Source organism: Myxocyprinus asiaticus, chromosome 49 (assembly GCF_019703515.2).
Source record: "Myxocyprinus asiaticus isolate MX2 ecotype Aquarium Trade chromosome 49, UBuf_Myxa_2, whole genome shotgun sequence".
NCBI lineage: Eukaryota > Metazoa > Chordata > Actinopteri > Cypriniformes > Catostomidae > Myxocyprinus > Myxocyprinus asiaticus.
This window is the reverse complement of record NC_059392.1, coordinates 25615756-25636781: the sequence shown is the minus strand read 5'-3', so window position 1 is coordinate 25636781 and position 21026 is coordinate 25615756.

Sequence of the window (21026 nt, the reverse complement as noted above, 5' to 3'; positions counted from 1 at the left end):
TCAATTACAAGATCATTCTCCACGTGAATTTAGTTTATTCGAAGATTATTGCGTCAATTACAAGATCATTCTCCACATGAATTTAGTTTATTCAGATTATTGCATCAATTACAAGATCATTCTCCACGTGAATTTAGTTTAGTCGCAGATTATTGCATCAATTACAAGATCATTCTCCACGTGAATTTAGTTTAGTCGCAGATTATTGCATCAATTACAAGATCATTCTCCACGTGAATTTAGTTTATTCGAAGATTATTGCGTCAATTACAAGATCATTCTCCACGTGAATTTAGTTTATTCGAAGATTATTGCGTCAATTACAAGATCATTCTCCACGTGAATTTAGTTTATTCGCAGATTATTGCATCAATTACAAGATCATTCTCCACGTGAATTTAGTTTATTCAGATTATTGCGTCAATTACAAGATCATTCTCCACGTGAATTTAGTTTATTCGCAGATTATTGCGTCAATTACAAGATCATTCTCCACGTGAATTTAGTTTATTCGAAGATTATTGCGTCAATTACAAGATCATTCTCCACATGAATTTAGTTTATTCAGATTATTGCATCAATTACAAGATCATTCTCCACGTGAATTTAGTTTATTCGCAGATTATTGCGTCAATTACAAGATCATTCTCCACGTGAATTTAGTTTATTCGAAGATTATTGCGTCAATTACAAGATCATTCTCCACATGAATTTAGTTTATTCGCAGATTATTGCGTCAATTACAAGATCATTCTCCACGTGAATTTAGTTTATTCGCAGATTATTGCGTCAATTACAAGATCATTCTCCACGTGAATTTAGTTTATTCGCAGATTATTGCGTCAATTACAAGATCATTCTCCACGTGAATTTAGTTTATTCGCAGATTATTGCGTCAATTACAAGATCATTCTCCACGTGAATTTAGTTTATTCGCAGATTATTGCGTCAATTACAAGATCATTCTCCACGTGAATTTAGTTTATTCGAAGATTATTGCGTCAATTACAAGATCATTCTCCACGTGAATTTAGTTTATTCGCAGATTATTGCGTCAATTACAAGATCATTCTCCACGTGAATTTAGTTTATTCGCAGATTATTGCGTCAATTACAAGATCATTCTCCACGTGAATTTAGTTTATTCGAAGATTATTGCGTCAATTACAAGATCATTCTCCACGTGAATTTAGTTTATTCGCAGATTATTGCGTCAATTACAAGATCATTCTCCACGTGAATTTAGTTTATTCGCAGATTATTGCGTCAATTACAAGATCATTCTCCACGTGAATTTAGTTTATTCGAAGATTATTGCGTCAATTACAAGATCATTCTCCACGTGAATTTAGTTTATTCGAAGATTATTGCGTCAATTACAAGATCATTCTCCACGTGAATTTAGTTTATTCGCAGATTATTGCGTCAATTACAAGATCATTCTCCACGTGAATTTAGTTTATTCGCAGATTATTGCGTCAATTACAAGATCATTCTCCACGTGAATTTAGTTTATTCGCAGATTATTGCGTCAATTACAAGATCATTCTCCACGTGAATTTAGTTTATTCGCAGATTATTGCGTCAATTACAAGATCATTCTCCACGTGAATTTAGTTTATTCGCAGATTATTGCGTCAATTACAAGATCATTCTCCACGTGAATTTAGTTTATTCGCAGATTATTGCATCAATTACAAGATCATTCTCCACGTGAATTTAGTTTTTTCGCAGATTATTGCGTCAATTACAAGATCATTCTCCACGTGAATTTAGTTTATTCGAAGATTATTGCGTCAATTACAAGATCATTCTCCACATGAATTTAGTTTATTCACAGATTATTGCATCAATTACAAGATCATTCTCCACGTGAATTTAGTTTATTCGCAGATTATTGCGTCAATTACAAGATCATTCTCCACGTGAATTTAGTTTATTCGCAGATTATTGCGTCAATTACAAGATCATTCTCCACGTGAATTTAGTTTATTCGAAGATTATTGCGTCAATTACAAGATCATTCTCCACGTGAATTTAGTTTATTCGAAGATTATTGCGTCAATTACAAGATCATTCTCCACGTGAATTTAGTTTATTCGAAGATTATTGCGTCAATTACAAGATCATTCTCCACGTGAATTTAGTTTATTCGCAGATTATTGCGTCAATTACAAGATCATTCTCCACGTGAATTTAGTTTATTCGCAGATTATTGCGTCAATTACAAGATCATTCTCCACGTGAATTTAGTTTATTCGCAGATTATTGCGTCAATTACAAGATCATTCTCCACGTGAATTTAGTTTATTCGCAGATTATTGCGTCAATTACAAGATCATTCTCCATGTGAATTTAGTTTATTCGAAGATTATTGCGTCAATTACAAGATCATTCTCCACGTGAATTTAGTTTATTCGAAGATTATTGCGTCAATTACAAGATCATTCTCCACGTGAATTTAGTTTATTCGCAGATTATTGCGTCAATTACAAGATCATTCTCCACGTGAATTTAGTTTATTCGAAGATTATTGCGTCAATTACAAGATCATTCTCCACATGAATTTAGTTTATTCAGATTATTGCATCAATTACAAGATCATTCTCCACGTGAATTTAGTTTATTCGCAGATTATTGCGTCAATTACAAGATCATTCTCCACATGAATTTAGTTTATTCAGATTATTGCATCAATTACAAGATCATTCTCCACATGAATTTAGTTTATTCACAGATTATTGCGTCAATTACAAGATCATTCTCCACGTGAATTTAGTTTATTCGAAGATTATTGCGTCAATTACAAGATCATTCTCCACGTGAATTTAGTTTATTCGCAGATTATTGCGTCAATTACAAGATCATTCTCCACGTGAATTTAGTTTATTCGAAGATTATTGCGTCAATTACAAGATATTCTCCACGTGAATTTAGTTTATTCGCAGATTATTGCATCAATTACAAGATCATTCTCCACGTGAATTTAGTTTATTCGAAGATTATTGCGTCAATTACAAGATCATTCTCCACATGAATTTAGTTTATTCACAGATTATTGCATCAATTACAAGATCATTCTCCACGTGAATTTAGTTTATTCGCAGATTATTGCGTCAATTACAAGATCATTCTCCACGTGAATTTAGTTTATTCGAAGATTATTGCGTCAATTACAAGATATTCTCCACGTGAATTTAGTTTATTCGCAGATTATTGCATCAATTACAAGATCATTCTCCACGTGAATTTAGTTTATTCGAAGATTATTGCGTCAATTACAAGATCATTCTCCACGTGAATTTAGTTTATTCGAAGATTATTGCATCAATTACAAGATCATTCTCCACATGAATTTAGTTTAGTCGCAGATTATTGCATCAATTACAAGATCATTCTCCACGTGAATTTAGTTTATTCGAAGATTATTGCGTCAATTACAAGATCATTCTCCACATGAATTTAGTTTATTCAGATTATTGCATCAATTACAAGATCATTCTCCACATGAATTTAGTTTATTCGAAGATTATTGCATCAATTACAAGATCATTCTCCACATGAATTTAGTTTATTCACAGATTATTGCGTCAATTACAAGATCATTCTCCACGTGAATTTAGTTTATTCGCAGATTATTGCGTCAATTACAAGATCATTCTCCACGTGAATTTAGTTTATTCGAAGATTATTGCGTCAATTACAAGATCATTCTCCACGTGAATTTAGTTTATTCGCAGATTATTGCGTCAATTACAAGATCATTCTCCACGTGAATTTAGTTTATTCGCAGATTATTGCATCAATTACAAGATCATTCTCCACGTGAATTTAGTTTATTCGAAGATTATTGCGTCAATTACAAGATCATTCTCCACGTGAATTTAGTTTATTCGAAGATTATTGCGTCAATTACAAGATCATTCTCCACATGAATTTAGTTTATTCAGATTATTGCATCAATTACAAGATCATTCTCCACATGAATTTAGTTTATTCGAAGATTATTGCGTCAATTACAAGATCATTCTCCACGTGAATTTAGTTTATTCGCAGATTATTGCGTCAATTACAAGATCATTCTCCACGTGAATTTAGTTTATTCGCAGATTATTGCGTCAATTACAAGATCATTCTCCACGTGAATTTAGTTTATTCGAAGATTATTGCGTCAATTACAAGATCATTCTCCACGTGAATTTAGTTTATTCGAAGATTATTGCATCAATTACAAGATCATTCTCCACGTGAATTTAGTTTATTCGCAGATTATTGCGTCAATTACAAGATCATTCTCCACATGAATTTAGTTTATTCGCAGATTATTGCGTCAATTACAAGATCATTCTCCACATGAATTTAGTTTATTCGCAGATTATTGCGTCAATTACAAGATCATTCTCCACGTGAATTTAGTTTATTCGAAGATTATTGCGTCAATTACAAGATATTCTCCACGTGAATTTAGTTTAGTCGCAGATTATTGCGTCAATTACAAGATCATTCTCCACGTGAATTTAGTTTAGTCGCAGATTATTGCATCAATTACAAGATCATTCTCCACGTGAATTTAGTTTATTCGAAGATTATTGCGTCAATTACAAGATCATTCTCCACGTGAATTTAGTTTATTCGAAGATTATTGCGTCAATTACAAGATCATTCTCCACATGAATTTAGTTTATTCACAGATTATTGCATCAATTACAAGATCATTCTCCACGTGAATTTAGTTTATTCGAAGATTATTGCGTCAATTACAAGATCATTCTCCACGTGAATTTAGTTTATTCGAAGATTATTGCGTCAATTACAAGATCATTCTCCACATGAATTTAGTTTATTCGAGATTATTGCATCAATTACAAGATCATTCTCCAATCAATTACAAGATCATTCTCCACGTGAATTTAGTTTATTCGCAGATTATTGCATCAATTACAAGATCATTCTCCACGTGAATTTAGTTTATTCGAAGATTATTGCGTCAATTACAAGATCATTCTCCACATGAATTTAGTTTAGTCGCAGATTATTGCGTCAATTACAAGATCATTCTCCACATGAATTTAGTTTAGTCGCAGATTATTGCATCAATTACAAGATCATTCTCCACATGAATTTAGTTTAGTCGCAGATTATTGCATCAATTACAAGATCATTCTCCACGTGAATTTAGTTTATTCGAAGATTATTGCGTCAATTACAAGATCATTCTCCACATGAATTTAGTTTATTCGAAGATTATTGCGTCAATTACAAGATCATTCTCCACATGAATTTAGTTTATTCACAGATTATTGCATCAATTACAAGATCATTCTCCACATGAATTTAGTTTATTCGAAGATTATTGCGTCAATTACAAGATCATTCTCCACGTGAATTTAGTTTATTCGAAGATTATTGCGTCAATTACAAGATCATTCTCCACATGAATTTAGTTTATTCGAAGATTATTGCATCAATTACAAGATCATTCTCCACGTGAATTTAGTTTATTCGCAGATTATTGCGTCAATTACAAGATCATTCTCCACGTGAATTTAGTTTATTCGCAGATTATTGCGTCAATTACAAGATCATTCTCCACGTGAATTTAGTTTATTCGAAGATTATTGCGTCAATTACAAGATCATTCTCCACGTGAATTTAGTTTATTCGCAGATTATTGCGTCAATTACAAGATCATTCTCCACGTGAATTTAGTTTATTCGAAGATTATTGCGTCAATTACAAGATATTCTCCACGTGAATTTAGTTTATTCGCAGATTATTGCATCAATTACAAGATCATTCTCCACGTGAATTTAGTTTATTCGAAGATTATTGCGTCAATTACAAGATCATTCTCCACGTGAATTTAGTTTATTCGAAGATTATTGCGTCAATTACAAGATCATTCTCCACATGAATTTAGTTTATTCGAAGATTATTGCATCAATTACAAGATCATTCTCCACATGAATTTAGTTTATTCGAAGATTATTGCATCAATTACAAGATCATTCTCCACGTGAATTTAGTTTATTCGCAGATTATTGCGTCAATTACAAGATCATTCTCCACGTGAATTTAGTTTATTCGAAGATTATTGCGTCAATTACAAGATCATTCTCCACGTGAATTTAGTTTATTCACAGATTATTGCGTCAATTACAAGATCATTCTCCACGTGAATTTAGTTTATTCGAAGATTATTGCGTCAATTACAAGATATTCTCCACGTGAATTTAGTTTATTCGCAGATTATTGCATCAATTACAAGATCATTCTCCACGTGAATTTATCTTATTCGCAGATTATTGCGTCAATTACAAGATCATTCTCCACGTGAATTTAGTTTAGTCGCAGATTATTGCATCAATTACAAGATCATTCTCCACGTGAATTTAGTTTATTCGCAGATTATTGCGTCAATTACAAGATCATTCTCCACGTGAATTTAGTTTATTCGACAGATTATTGCGTCAATTACAAGATCATTCTCCACGTGAATTTAGTTTATTCGAAGATTATTGCGTCAATTACAAGATCATTCTCCACGTGAATTTAGTTTATTCGCAGATTATTGCATCAATTACAAGATCATTCTCCACGTGAATTTAGTTTATTCGCAGATTATTGCGTCAATTACAAGATCATTCTCCACGTGAATTTAGTTTATTCGAAGATTATTGCGTCAATTACAAGATCATTCTCCACATGAATTTAGTTTATTCGAAGATTATTGCATCAATTACAAGATCATTCTCCACGTGAATTTAGTTTATTCGAAGATTATTGCGTCAATTACAAGATCATTCTCCACGTGAATTTAGTTTAGTCGCAGATTATTGCGTCAATTACAAGATCATTCTCCACGTGAATTTAGTTTATTCGAAGATTATTGCGTCAATTACAAGATCATTCTCCACGTGAATTTAGTTTATTCGAAGATTATTGCGTCAATTACAAGATATTCTCACGTGAATTTAGTTTATTCAGATTATTGCATCAATACAAGATCATTCTCCATGAATTTAGTTTATTCGAAGATTATTGCGTCAATTACAAGATCATTCTCCACATGAATTTAGGATTTAGTCGCAAGATTATTAGCATCAATTACAAGATCATTCTCCACATGAATTTAGTTTAGTCGCAGATTATTGCATCAATTACAAGATCATTCTCCACGTGAATTTAGTTTAGTAAGATTATTGCGTCCATTACAAGATCATTCTCACGTGAATTTAGTTTATTCAAGATTATTGCGTCAATTACAAGATCATTCTCCACATGAATTTAGTTTATTCGCAGATTATTGCGTCAATTACAAGATCATTCTCCACGTGAATTTAGTTTAGTCGCAGATTATTGCATCAATTACAAGATCATTCTCCACGTGAATTTATCTTATTCGCAGATTATTGCGTCAATTACAAGATCATTCTCCACGTGAATTTAGTTTAGTCGCAGATTATTGCATCAATTACAAGATCATTCTCCACGTGAATTTAGTTTATTCACAGATTATTGCATCAATTACAAGATCATTCTCCACATGAATTTAGTTTATTCGAAGATTATTGCGTCAATTACAAGATCATTCTCCACGTGAATTTAGTTTATTCGAAGATTATTGCGTCAATTACAAGATCATTCTCCACATGAATTTAGTTTATTCAGAATATTGCGTCAATTACAAGATCATTCTCCACGTGAATTTAGTTTATTCGCAGATTATTGCGTCAATTACAAGATCATTCTCCACATGAATTTGGATTTATTCGTCCTACAAGATCATTCTCCACTGAATTTATATTCAGATTATTGCATCAATTACAAGATCATTCTCCACATGAATTTAGTTTATTCAAAGATTATTGCATCAATTACAAGATCATTCTCCACATGAATTTAGTTTATCCACAGATTATTGCGTCAATTACAAGATCATTCTCCACGTGAATTTAGTTTATTCACAGATTATTGCATCTATTACAAGATCATTCTCCACGTGAATTTATCTTATTCGCAGATTATTGCGTCAATTACAAGATCATTCTCCACGTGAATTTAGTTTATTCACAGATTATTGCGTCAATTACAAGATCATTCTCCACGTGAATTTATCTTATTCGCAGATTATTGCGTCAATTACAAGATCATTCTCCACATGAATTTAGTTTAGTCGCAGATTATTGCATCAATTACAAGATCATTCTCCACGTGGTTTATCTGTCGCAGATTATTGCATGCCAATTACAAGATCATTCTCCACGTGAATTTAGTTTTGGTCGCAGATCATTGCATCAATTCGAGTCGTTTCCACGTGAATTTAGTTTATTCACAGATTATTGCATCAATTACAAGATCATTCTCCACGTGAATTTAGTTTAGTCGCAGATTATTGCATCAATTACAAGATCATTCTCCACGTGAATTTATCTTATTCGCAGATTATTGCGTCAATTACAAGATCATTCTCCACGTGAATTTAGTTTAGTCGCAGATTATTGCATCAATTACAAGATCATTCTCCACATGAATTTAGTTTATTCACAGATTATTGCATCAATTACAAGATCATTCTCCACGTGAATTTAGTTTATTCACAGATTATTGCATCAATTACAAGATCATTCTCCACGTGAATTTAGTTTAGTCGCAGATTATTGCATCAATTACAAGATCATTCTCCACGTGAATTTATCTTATTCGCAGATTATTGCGTCAATTACAAGATCATTCTCCACGTGAATTTAGTTTATTCGCAGATTATTGCATCAATTACAAGATCATTCTCCACGTGAATTTAGTTTATTCACAGATTATTGCATCAATTACAAGATCATTCTCCACGTGAATTTAGTTTATTCACAGATTATTGCGTCAATTACAAGATCATTCTCCACGTGAATTTAGTTTAGTCGCAGATTATTGCATCAATTTAGTTAATTCGCAGATTATTGCGTCAATTACAAGATCATTCTCCACATGAATTTAGTTTAGTCGCAGATTATTGCATCAATTACAAGATCATTCTCCACGTGAATTTAGTTTATTCGAAGATTATTGCGTCAATTACAAGATCATTCTCCACATGAATTTAGTTTAGTCGCAGGTTGTGTCAGTTTACTTTAGTCACAGATTATTGTGTCAATTTAGTTGCAATTTATGTTGCATCAAATATACGATCAATCTCCCCATGTATTTAATTTAGTCCTAGATTATTGCATCAATTTAGTTTATTCTCAGATTATTGCATCAATTACAAGATCATTCTCCACATGAATTTAGTTTAGTCGCAGATTATTGCATCAATTTAGTCATAAATATTGTTTCAATTAGAGAATCATTCTCCTGTGAATTGATCTTAGTCGCAGATTATTGCTTCAATTTAGTTGCAGATGTTGCATCAAATACAAGATAATTCTCCTCATGAATATAATTTTGTTGCAAATTATTGGATCAGTTTAGTCATATATGTTTCATCAATTACAAGATCATTCTGCCTGTGAATTTAATTTAGTCACAGATTATTTCGCCAATTTAGTTGCAGATGTTGTGTCAATTAGAAGATCATTCTTCCTGTGAATGTAATTTAGTCACAGATTATCGTGTCAATTTTGCTGTAGTCGGTGCATCAAATACAAGATAATTCTCCTCATGAATATAATTTTGTTGCAAATTATTGAATCAGTTTAGTTATATATGTTTTATCAATTACAATATTATTTTACCTGTAAATGTAATTTAATCACAGATTATTGTGCCAATTTCATCACAGATGTTTCGTCAATTACAAGATAATTCTCCTCATGAATATAATTTTGTCCCAAATTATTTGATCAATTTAGTCATATATTTTTCATCAATTACAAGATAATTCTCCCTGTGAATTTAATTTCTTCACCAATTATTTTGTTAATTTAGTCGTCGATCTTGCTTCAACTACAAGTTCACTCTCCCTGTGAGTGTAATTTTGTTGGAGATTATTGTTTCACTTTATTCATACTGTATATGCTGTGTCAAATACAAGATCGTTCTCCCCACGAATGTAGTTTAGTCGCAGATTATTGCATCAATTTAGTCTTAGATGTTGCGTCAATTACAGGATCATTCTCTTTACATTAAACCATTATAGCTGTGATCCATTCTCACACAAACTTATGCACATAGATATTCGACAGTTTATTTGCACAAAAATCTGAAAAAAAGTATGGTTGAGACATTGGTTTCAGAGCCATGTGCGACAATTTACTGGCACTTCTCTCGGCTCCATTTCAACGAGTTTCAAACATCTACCCAATCTGAGTTGGAAAGTGTCTCACAAATACACACTCTAGAAGAGTACTGGTGATGGGCAGAATTGCAAGTGGGCTGCAGATCTATCACAGATGTAAAATACGAAAGTGTGACTTTTGCCTTGTGTGTGCTAAGCTTCAATAGATGCACAGTACATGTACACATACACAGTACATGCATGATTAACACACAGAGAAACATGTTTGAGCAGTAAACGCTGACCTGTGGACCCTACAGAGGAGCTCTGGGACTGTTAGGAAAAGTTTTTCTCTTTGACTATATAATATTTATGACAGTATATGAGAACAAGGGAAAGACTGAGAGTTGTATGTATGTTTGTGTTCGTGTGTGAGGGCAGTCAAAGTCCCTGCCTTCCCCCAGGTGCCGTTTTCAACCTCTGAGGACTTGGAGCAGGAAAGGAGAGAACAGTTGAACGGATGCTCTCAGAGTTTTTCATAATTTGAGGGAGAGTGTGAGAGAAAGAGAAATAGGGAGAGACCCTCCATGCTCTGGGAATTTCCCACAAACTTTAAAATACGTCAATTTTAAGTCGCACATGCCTTTAACCCGCATGCGATAAATTATGCATGAATTCTGAACATCTGACATGCTCATACTGTACGTACTTTCAATTTTGTCTAATGACTGTCAGCAAAAGCACTTCAAATTAAATAATTCTCCCTCTTTTTTAAGATAATAGTCTCACGTCTAAAAAAATCAGAGCTTTATATGAGGACTTGAGAAAGTGTCAGACAACATATCACATCCCATTTAAGTCATTATTCATTCGCAAATAAAATTATGAATAAAGCAAATAAACAGCGCTGAAATCCAAAATGGCGGCTGCATCGATAACATCAAACTTCATGGGTTCTTGCTCGTCTTATGGCCAAATGTTGTGACGTCATGTTGCAAAAACCAATGAAGTTTGATATAATTGGTGTAGACGCCATATTGAAATTTGAGCTTTTATGAAACATTTGTGTGCTTTATGAAATGTTAAAGTGAGTTACCATGTACTACAATTGTACTGAATTCATTAAATTAAACATAAAGGTGAGTAAATGATGACGTTTTTTATTTTTGGGTGAACTGTCCCTTTAAACTCAAGAAAGTTTTAAGTCCTCAACCATGTTTAATTTGTCTCAAACTGTAAATATCAGCTTTAATATCTTACAAAATTTTGCATCTTGTTTTAAGGATGTTTGGGTATTTTTACTGGTAAACAAGATTAAAATACTGATTAGTGATGTTTTGCTTCCTAAGAAGACTTGATGAACAATTGAGATATTAAAGAGATCCCACTGTGATTTTTATTCCCATATCTGCCTTATTTATCATATCTGCACTAAGTATTATTATTTTTTTTTTTGTATTATTATTATTACAGGTAATATACCATTTTAAGCATAAAACTCCAAACTGATTTCACTGTGAATTCGGCAACAGTAAGTCGAAATTTCTTCAGCTGAAATCAGTTTGTGTTTACCAAAATTCAAATCACTGCTCCCAGTGGCCGAAGCAGGAAGTGTTATTGAACATATGAACATGTGTGAGCTCCAGTTTCATAGTAAAATGTTCACAAAGGGACGCCAAAAGCGAGTTGATTAGTCTACAGGAATACGTATTTTATTAACCATATGCCCAAACCCCAACCCTAACCTAGAACCCGTGTCTCTGAGGCCACTCAAACAACATGATATCAGTAGCACCACAGGAAAAGGTAAACATAATGGAATTTATACAAAGATATCTAATTGTAGATGGTGATTGTCAGTAATTCGGCACAATGAGTTTGATGTTCGATGTTGATGTTTTTCTTCATTATATTACGACAAGCATTTCAGAGAACAACTTTAGAGTTTCAACTGAGTTTATGATGAATAGTTCCTATAGCTTAACTGGCAGAGCATGGCGCTAGCAATGCCAAGATAACGGGTTTGATTCCCAGGGAACACACGAACTGATACAATGTTTACCTTGAATGCATTGTAAGTCGCTTTGGATAAAAGCGTCTGCCAAATGCATAAATGGAAACGACAGTGGAGCACGTTGCTGTCCTTTTCTGAATATCGCTGCCCCCTTCGGCATATCACGGTGCCATTTTGTTCACCGAGGGGAGTAATCGTTTCTCTACTTCAATACGAAAAATTTTCCTTTCTACCATACCGTCAATGATGCACAATTTGTGTCACAGTACTGGCAGCTATTCCTGCTCGCACAGAATGATTGACCGACAGTCAGACGGGGGGAACTAATAACACATTTTTGCTAACCAGGCTGACCTAACCTAACCTGATTTCCATGTGGGTCATCTTTACAGCTGAAAGGCATAAATTGCACTGAACTGTAATGTCCTTTTCTCCTTTAAAGAGACACTAATTATGAAATTTAATTGCGATGAAACAGCCCTTTTAATGGTTTGACCGTTTGCCTAGAGAGCACAGTGGTGATGATGTGCAACAGGTTATTTGTACATGCGACAGTGAGTGGCGCTTCCAGCTCACGTAAGTGACAAGAGAGAACCAGAGCGCACATTGGAGAATCACTGCCACGTTAAAACAAGCAGCGTTACACAATAATTTACTTAATGTCAGGAGGATCTTTTGTTTCAAATTAAAAACTGTAATCCTGCTAACAATTCCAATTCTAAATAAATGTAACTGTAATTTAATTTCTTTGATATTTATGTAACTGTGATGGATTACAGTAATAAAAATGTATGTAACACCATTACAAGTATTATGTTACTACCCCAAGCCTGGTTGGTATGCAGGTTTTGTCAAACTAAGTTGCATTGACAGCACAGCAGGTGTCAAAAGTGCTAAATTATGGCCTGCCAAAATTTCCACTTCCCATCCAATCAAACACCATTATTCCTAAGAGAAAGACTGTGATCCTGACGCTAATCTTATCCATAAAGTTCAACAAGGACCAGCACAACAGCTCGAAATCTGACCAATAAATGCCTCTTTACCTGGGCGTACCCCTGAGGTTTGATTACGAGTGAACATACCTGCCTCTGCGCTCTCAGTCTTTGTGCAATTACCCTATAGAAAGCATACGTACAGATCTAACCCCTGAATACTATTGGCTACCCTCCCATTACATACCTGTTGGACAAACCCGTTAACAGTGACCCCATCACCTCAGGTAAGTCTAACCCCTCACTCTCACAAAACACACCTTGGTTTGCCCATTCATCAAGAACTTGACACCATTTCCTCATGCACAACAATGTAACCTCCTAGACTTGCATGCATGACAAACCTTAGTCCACAAGTTCAGTAAAAGCTTTCCAAGTTTGTACTTTTTTGCAAACATTAACCCAGAAACTAATTCCAAAAAGAAGACTTGTTTCCTGTATTTCTTTCAGGTATACATTCCAGGGAGTGCTTGTAATGCAAATGCACACTTACAAATTCATAATCCAGATTAATTTGTTCACCCGGTCTATTGATGATACTGATACCACTACAATTATGTACCAACCTCAAGTTCTTTATACGCCAAACACCAAAGCTCAAAATTGGCTGCATTTCCCTAAAAGACCTAAGTTGAATGTGAGCTTTGTAATCATCTTGAATTATACATATGACAATGAATTGTAGAAGTCTAGGAGAAAGAGATGCAGATTAGCATTATCTACAAAGCAGACGTAACTATATATCTGTTTGCATCTGATTCTTTATGTACAAACAAATATCCTTTGATTGGCTGGAGTTTGTCATCTCTTTGCAGTGGGCAAAGTGGTGGGAAGCCAGAATGAAGATGTTGAGATATTTGATATGGTATGCTTGAACTAGAACAGAGGATGGAGGTTTTTTATTTTTTATTACAGGAGTAGATTTCATGTTGGCTCTGTATTAACTGTGGATTACAACCACAAATGTACAGATATCCTTGAAATTTGACCTAAATGTTGCCACACTTTCCAAAACGCAGTGAAACGAGATCGCTAATAGGAGATTATATTACACCTTAAGGCCTTGACGGCTCAACTTGTTTGCAGTAACAAACATAGGGTTCATCCAAAATGTAAGCGCACCATAGTTCTACCAGGAAGACTAGCAGCTGTACATCATCACACCATTAGCTAGGTAACTCCTAGCCAATCACATATAAGCCAATGCTTTATAAGTCTGCTCACAATCTATCACATTGCTGTTTCAGTGTGCTAAGATGGCAACATCCTCCACCCTACCACCACCAGTTGAGTCCCGAGTCCTGCACGGGGGTAGGCTCCTCACCCCTGCCTCCTATCTCCGGCAGGATATGACGGTTCAGAGTACTACAACTTCGGACCACCAGACGGGGCTTACGCCAAAGAGAGACATTACAAGACATTACAAGAGGGACCATAGTGTTCCTAAAAAAGTGCTCAGTGAGTGTATAAGATGACCAACACTGTGAGGTCAAGAAATAATGACGTGGAAAAATGACAAAGTTTCAGAAGAGGAAGGTAATGAGGACAGAATTTATAGGGCTGGCATAAATATTTGAGAGTGGAAATTATTACAGTATTATGAGCTGCTTCTGGTACTAAAACTTTGGGTGTAATTCTACAAAAAAAATTGCATCTGGATGGAAAGATCATCAGTAGTCACAATTAATCTGTTGATATGACCAACAGTGGCATTTAGCCAAAGGGTGGGCAGCATAGGAGTGGAACTTTAATTGATAAGGGTGTTGTTTTAATTTAGAGTGAGAGGAAGAGATAGTGGGCTTCACTTAATCCAGAGAGTAAACACGTGTGTCCTCGTAGTTTCGTTTAGCCAGAAAAGAAATTAAAGTAAGAAAAGACCAGTAAAAAGAAATGTAAAGTGACAAACAACATTTTGTATTGTTTTGCCTGCCATGTATAAGCAATAAGAGTTAATCTGAAATTGATCATACTATAATAATAGACCTGGTACTTTTCAAACACAACTTTGTCTCCAGGTGGTCTGATAAAAAACCTGATAGGAGGAGGAGATGTGGAGAGAAAGAGAGTGAGAGAACAACTAATTGTAAATGTTTTCTTGCAGGCAGCTACAGTGCTAATGATTCTGTCAAGGTCAGCATTAGGAATACAGTGAAGCTCTGTGACTCTCTGTGATGGTTGGGTCGAGTCCAGAACTCTGGGTCCACATTAACACCAGTAAGAGGAAAAAACCATCAGCACGGCTTCCTGTTTTCTCCTCCGGCCTGGAACTGAGAATCCCTCATGACCTGCTGCTATGATGATCGCATACAAATACCTTAATACACTTTCATAGTGAGGACCCTGCTGAAAATACAGCTTGAACCAGCCTAGGCTGGTCTTAACTGGTATAAGTTGGTCTAGCTGGTTTCTCAGCCTTAACAGGCTGGTCTTCAGCTGATCTAGCTGGTCAAGCCAGGTCAAGTTGATGCTCAGCTGGCCAACCAGCTGATCTCCCAGACTGGCCAGCTCATAAGTCCCCCAAAAAACTCAAAAACCAGCAAACAGACCAGCCTGACCAGTCTGAGAGACCAGCTAAGACCAGTAAATCAGCTAAGGCTTGTTTAGCTGGTTCTTTCAGCAGCCCATTTAAGGCTGGTTTGCTGGTCTTAGTCTGTTTAAGCTGGTCCCCCAGCCTGGCCAAGCTGGTCTTTAGCTGGTCTTGTTGGTCTCCCAGCCTGGGTAAGCTGGTGCTCAGTTGGTTTAGCTGGTCGGCCAGGTGGATTCCCTGCTTGATCATCTGATAAATGCCCAAAACCCCTTTAAAACCAGCAAAAAGACCAGCCTGACAAGATTGGGCGATCAGCTAAGAAAAGCCATCCAGCTTTGGCTTGTTTAGCTGGTTCTTTCAGCAGCCCATCCTAGGCTAGTTTGCAGGTCTTAGCCAGTTTAAGTTGGTCTCCCAGCCTGGCCAAGCTGGTGCTCAGCTGGCTTAGCTGGTCAGCCAGGTGGACTCCCAGCCTCACCAGCTGACAAGTGCCCAAAAACCTTTAAAACCAGCAAACAGACCAGACTGGCCAGATTGGGCGACCAGATAAGACTAGCCATCCAGCTTTAGCTTGTTTAGCTGGTTCTTTCAGTAGCCATTCCTAGGCTAGTTTGCTGGTATTAGCCGGTTTAAGCTGGTCTCCCAACCTGGCCAAGCTGTCTTTAGCTGGTCTTGTTGGTCTCCCAGCCTGGATAAGCTGGTGCTCAGTTGGTTTAGCTGGTCGGCCAGGTGGTTTCCCTGCTTGATCATCTGACAAGTGCCCAAAACCCCTTTAAAACCAGCAAAAAGACCAGCCTGACAAGATTGGGCGACCAGATATGACTAGCCATCCAGCTTTGGCTTGTTTAGCTGGTCCTTTCAGCAGCCCATCCTAGGCTATTTTGCTGGTCTTAGCTGGTTTAAGCTTGTCTCCCAGCCTGGACAAGCTGGTCCTTAACTGGTTTAGCTGGTCAGCCAGGTGGACTCCCAGCCTGACCAGCTGACAAGTGCTCAAACCCCTTTAAAACCAACAAACAGACAAGACTGGGAGACCAGATAAGACCAGAAAACCACTTAGGTTGGTTTAATCTGTTAATTTCAGCCAAAGACAGCAGGCCTATAGCACCCCATAGTGTATCATTCATCTAGCTCTCCGTTCTCTCCTTGACCTCCTGTTCATTATCATCAAACTATCCCGCAATAAATCTATCCGTCCTTCCATCTATCTGTTCGTACTTTGTTACAATATCATCAGATCCATTCCCTGTCTTCATCTGCTATTATACTCATTACATTAGCCTTCCCGCACGCAGCTGCTATTAGCTAGCTCATTGTGATGTTTGTATATCTACAGCTGCTGTGTTCATTTCCTCCACTGTTGACTCAGGAAAATACATACAATGCACAAACAGATGCCCCCCCTCCTCCCCCATCCATCCTGCTCTCTCTCTCAGTCCACTGCATGCCCACCTGCTCCCCCCTCGCCAGCCTTCAGTTTTAATAGAAATGGGTTGAGAACGAAAGCAAAGTGTACTTCACAGCATGGAGGCTGCAAGCTTGCCATTGTTCAACCAAAACTCCCAGACAATCAGGAGATGAAGCCTGAATTCCCCCACTGGCTACTGTACCCTTCAGAAAAAATAAAAATATTAAGAATTTATAACTATTGTGTTCCTACAGCAAACACATACATAAGCATTTTGGCTAAGAGAACTTCACCTGTTAACCTCAACAAGATGATTATTATTCATAAAGAAACAAGACATAAAACCAGTGTAATAATATAATACTTTATAATAGATCATTAGTGGTGTTTGGTAAGGTAAGCATCACTTCTGCTACTGGTCAAACTAACCACCCAAAACACCATAGAAACCACCTTACAAGCATCCAGAACCAACATGATAACATGGGAAATTGACAATTTGCTTCAGAAAGTTCATGTAGCCTGAAATCAACCACAATCAGCCAAATTACTGACAAGCGCCATCCCCCTTCAGATGTTTCTGCATCAATTCAGAGTGATCATATTTTCCTCCAGAGTAAGCGATAGCGCACTGTGCATGCAACCACAGAGATATGGGTTCTGGTCCCTTGGTAACCAGGAAGTAATTGTGTTCACTTAAAAAGTGAAAATAAATAAATAAATAAATAAAAAATAGTAAGCAATTTGGAGGTTGCATTTTGGCTCTAAAATTACATTTTTACTCCATTGACGGTTAGGTTCAGGGTTGGGGATTGGGTTAAGGGGGTAGAATTAATAAGATATGCATTCCTGTTGACTGCATTAAATCATTTACAATTAAAACTACAACTCGCTTTTGGCGCCACTCTGTGGACATTTCACCAGGAAACTGGAGCTCACACAAGCCCATATGTTCAACAACACTTCCAGCTTCGGCCACTGGGGGCAGTGGTTCAAATTTTGCTAAACACAGACCAATTTCAACCACAAACTTTCGACCTACTGTTGCCGAATTCACGGTGCAATCAGTATGCCAGAACACCCTAACGACTGTAACACAATAACATCTGCTCAAAAAAACATAGAAACTCTAAAGCAATAATCTGGCAACCACCCACATCACCCTAGCATTTTGGCGGCAAGTTTCGCACGGGTCGAGCACCATTTGCATTTTTTCAGAAAATGTAAAAATCAAGTTCTTTAAATGTAATCATAATCACTGAGGGGTTGCATTTAACGTAGCTTCCTAAAGTGTTTTGTAACATTAATTGTGAGTTATTATAAGTCCCTCAGTCATGCCCAATTCTTTATGTAAAGCTTCTCTGCACTGTGGAAGACCCTCCTTCTGCTTTCAGATTGGATTTCACTGAAAATTCCATGAAAAATTTGAATTCTTCTGTTGACCTCTGTTCAGACAGAAGGAAAGGGAGAGAAAACAGCTGCTGGCGAGGTGGAGGTTGAGTTGGGGAGGGGCAGGGGCAGTTCTTCAAAGCCTGCACAATAAAAATCAGGAATTTTGGCTGGCTTGCTAATAGAAGCTGAAGATTGGCTTTATCAATCAAATCAGACAACCAGACGAGACTTAATTTGCACAAAGAATGGTGACATACCAAGTCTGTCTACCTGCTGCCTTCATTCAATCTGTCTGCACGGAATAGACATTATAACACTGACATTGCGTGTCACAAGTGACTAATATTGTATTTTAGCTTTGCTGTTCTTATCTTAATGACATCACTTTGTATTCACTCCTGCAATACGACAGCTGATTTCCACACCAATATTGTAACTCCTGGGTGACAATGAATCAATAGAGGTCACCTGAGGCCAGAGGTCATGTCAGGGTCAAGTTTTCTCATCCCTCTCTCTCGACTTAATTGTGTTGCGCTGCACTCAAAGTCTATAACACTGTACAAACTTTTAGTGTGAATTTACAGAATTCCTGGCTTTTTTTTTTGTTTTGTTATTTTGCAATGTTCAGAGTTTCTTTCTTTTTTTACATTTTTTTTACTAAAGTTATTCTTGTTGATTGTCACCACCATACCAAGAGTTTGAAAGGAACGACAACGACAAGTGCATCAGAAGAACGGCTGCAATTTTCTGATCTGAGGTGCTGGTGATCAAGTCACTTATGCAGCTTACAATAACCTGTGTCATGTCAATCACTCACTGCATGCGGATTGAAAAGGTCAGTGGATATATAAATAGCCCCCCAGAGATGCTCAAATGCCTTTGTCACTTTCTGTCACAGCAGCAGAAGGGGCCACTGAGACTTGGTAACCTCTGATATCATAGTGAAATTCGTGATGGGCGATCCTCTCTGAAAGTAGACGAGCTGGCAAGCGCTCAGTAACAGTATCAGAGAGAGAAAGTGTGGGAAGAATTTCACTTGTAGGGACGTCTTGACATAGAATGCTATTGCTGGGACTGGAGAATGCATTTTAACATTGAAAAAACTACTGAAGCTAGAATGAAAAGTACAGAGAAACTGAAAAGTGTGACTGGTTCGTTCTCGTGTGATTTGTTTATGTGTCGTTGTAGGATACAAACTAAATACGCCCCCAACACAAATGTATTTAACAGCTCTGAGGTGACTTCAACTCCATGATGTCATCCTTAAACTGGAAATCCCACAACACAAAACCTTGTGAAATCACAAAAACTGCTTTGCTGATGCGTTGCACTTTTCAGTTTCTTTGTTAGGCAATGTTTATAACTAAAAATATCTATTTATGGCAACAATCATTCCAGTGTCTCATCGGGTGACTTTCACGAAACATGCCAAGAATATGAACGAGTCATATTTCACCTCAACATTAAAAGAAAAAAATTAAGAAAATGAAGCCTATATTTATGACCATTAAGACTTTTTGAGTTGTGACATTATTATCATGAATTTGTATTTGTATTACTGTAATGCACAAAAAAAATGTAATATCTGAGTATTTATACTCAATAATAATAAAAAATATACATTATTAAATATAGAATTATCTATTTATTAAATATAAATATATAGTATAAATAGTTGACTAAATATTTGAGTATTTATGCTAGTCTTTGATGTACTGAATTAAATGTATGCAGATTTAATTGAAAAATCAGAATACTGATTATACATAAACATACATATGTAATATATTAAGAATGAGTTTTACTTTTTTATATATATATTAATTTAATGTCATACAATAATTAGTTTTTATTTAAATCAGTATAAATTAAAGGTAAAATAACAAATACTACTATGATGTATACATACTTTTAAAGCTGTATGTAACTTTTTCAGGGTCAAGATAATTTCTTCTTTCCCAGCTTAATATACAGAGACAACTATAAGTAAGACATTCATAGGTTAATTTTCTCGAAAACTGTAAATACTGCGTTCCTTTAAGAAGTCCTGTGTTTGTTTTGAGCGACTGGCTTAGACCCGCCCCCAACAACATTACTCGACCAATGGTGTAAGTTTGGGGGACTATCTGACTGTTTGAACAACTGCAGAGGAGTGGCGTATTCAGAAATCTGTTTTGAAAACATTGTTTATTTTTGCAGTTCCATTCAGTGGCGCTAGTGTCGCAGAAATGACATACTTCAGCTTTAATTTAAACATTTAAAGGGATAGTTCACCCAGAAATGAAAATTCAGTCATTGTTTACTCACCCCTGTGTTGTTATAAGTCTATATGACTTTCTTTCTTTTTCTTAACATAAAGGGAGAAATTGTGAAATAATGTTGTGTTCAGTGATGTCATACAATGGCAGTTTATGGTGACCACCTCTTCAAGCTTCAAAAGGACACAAAAGTATAATTCAGAAGTCTAACATATTATTCTATGAGAC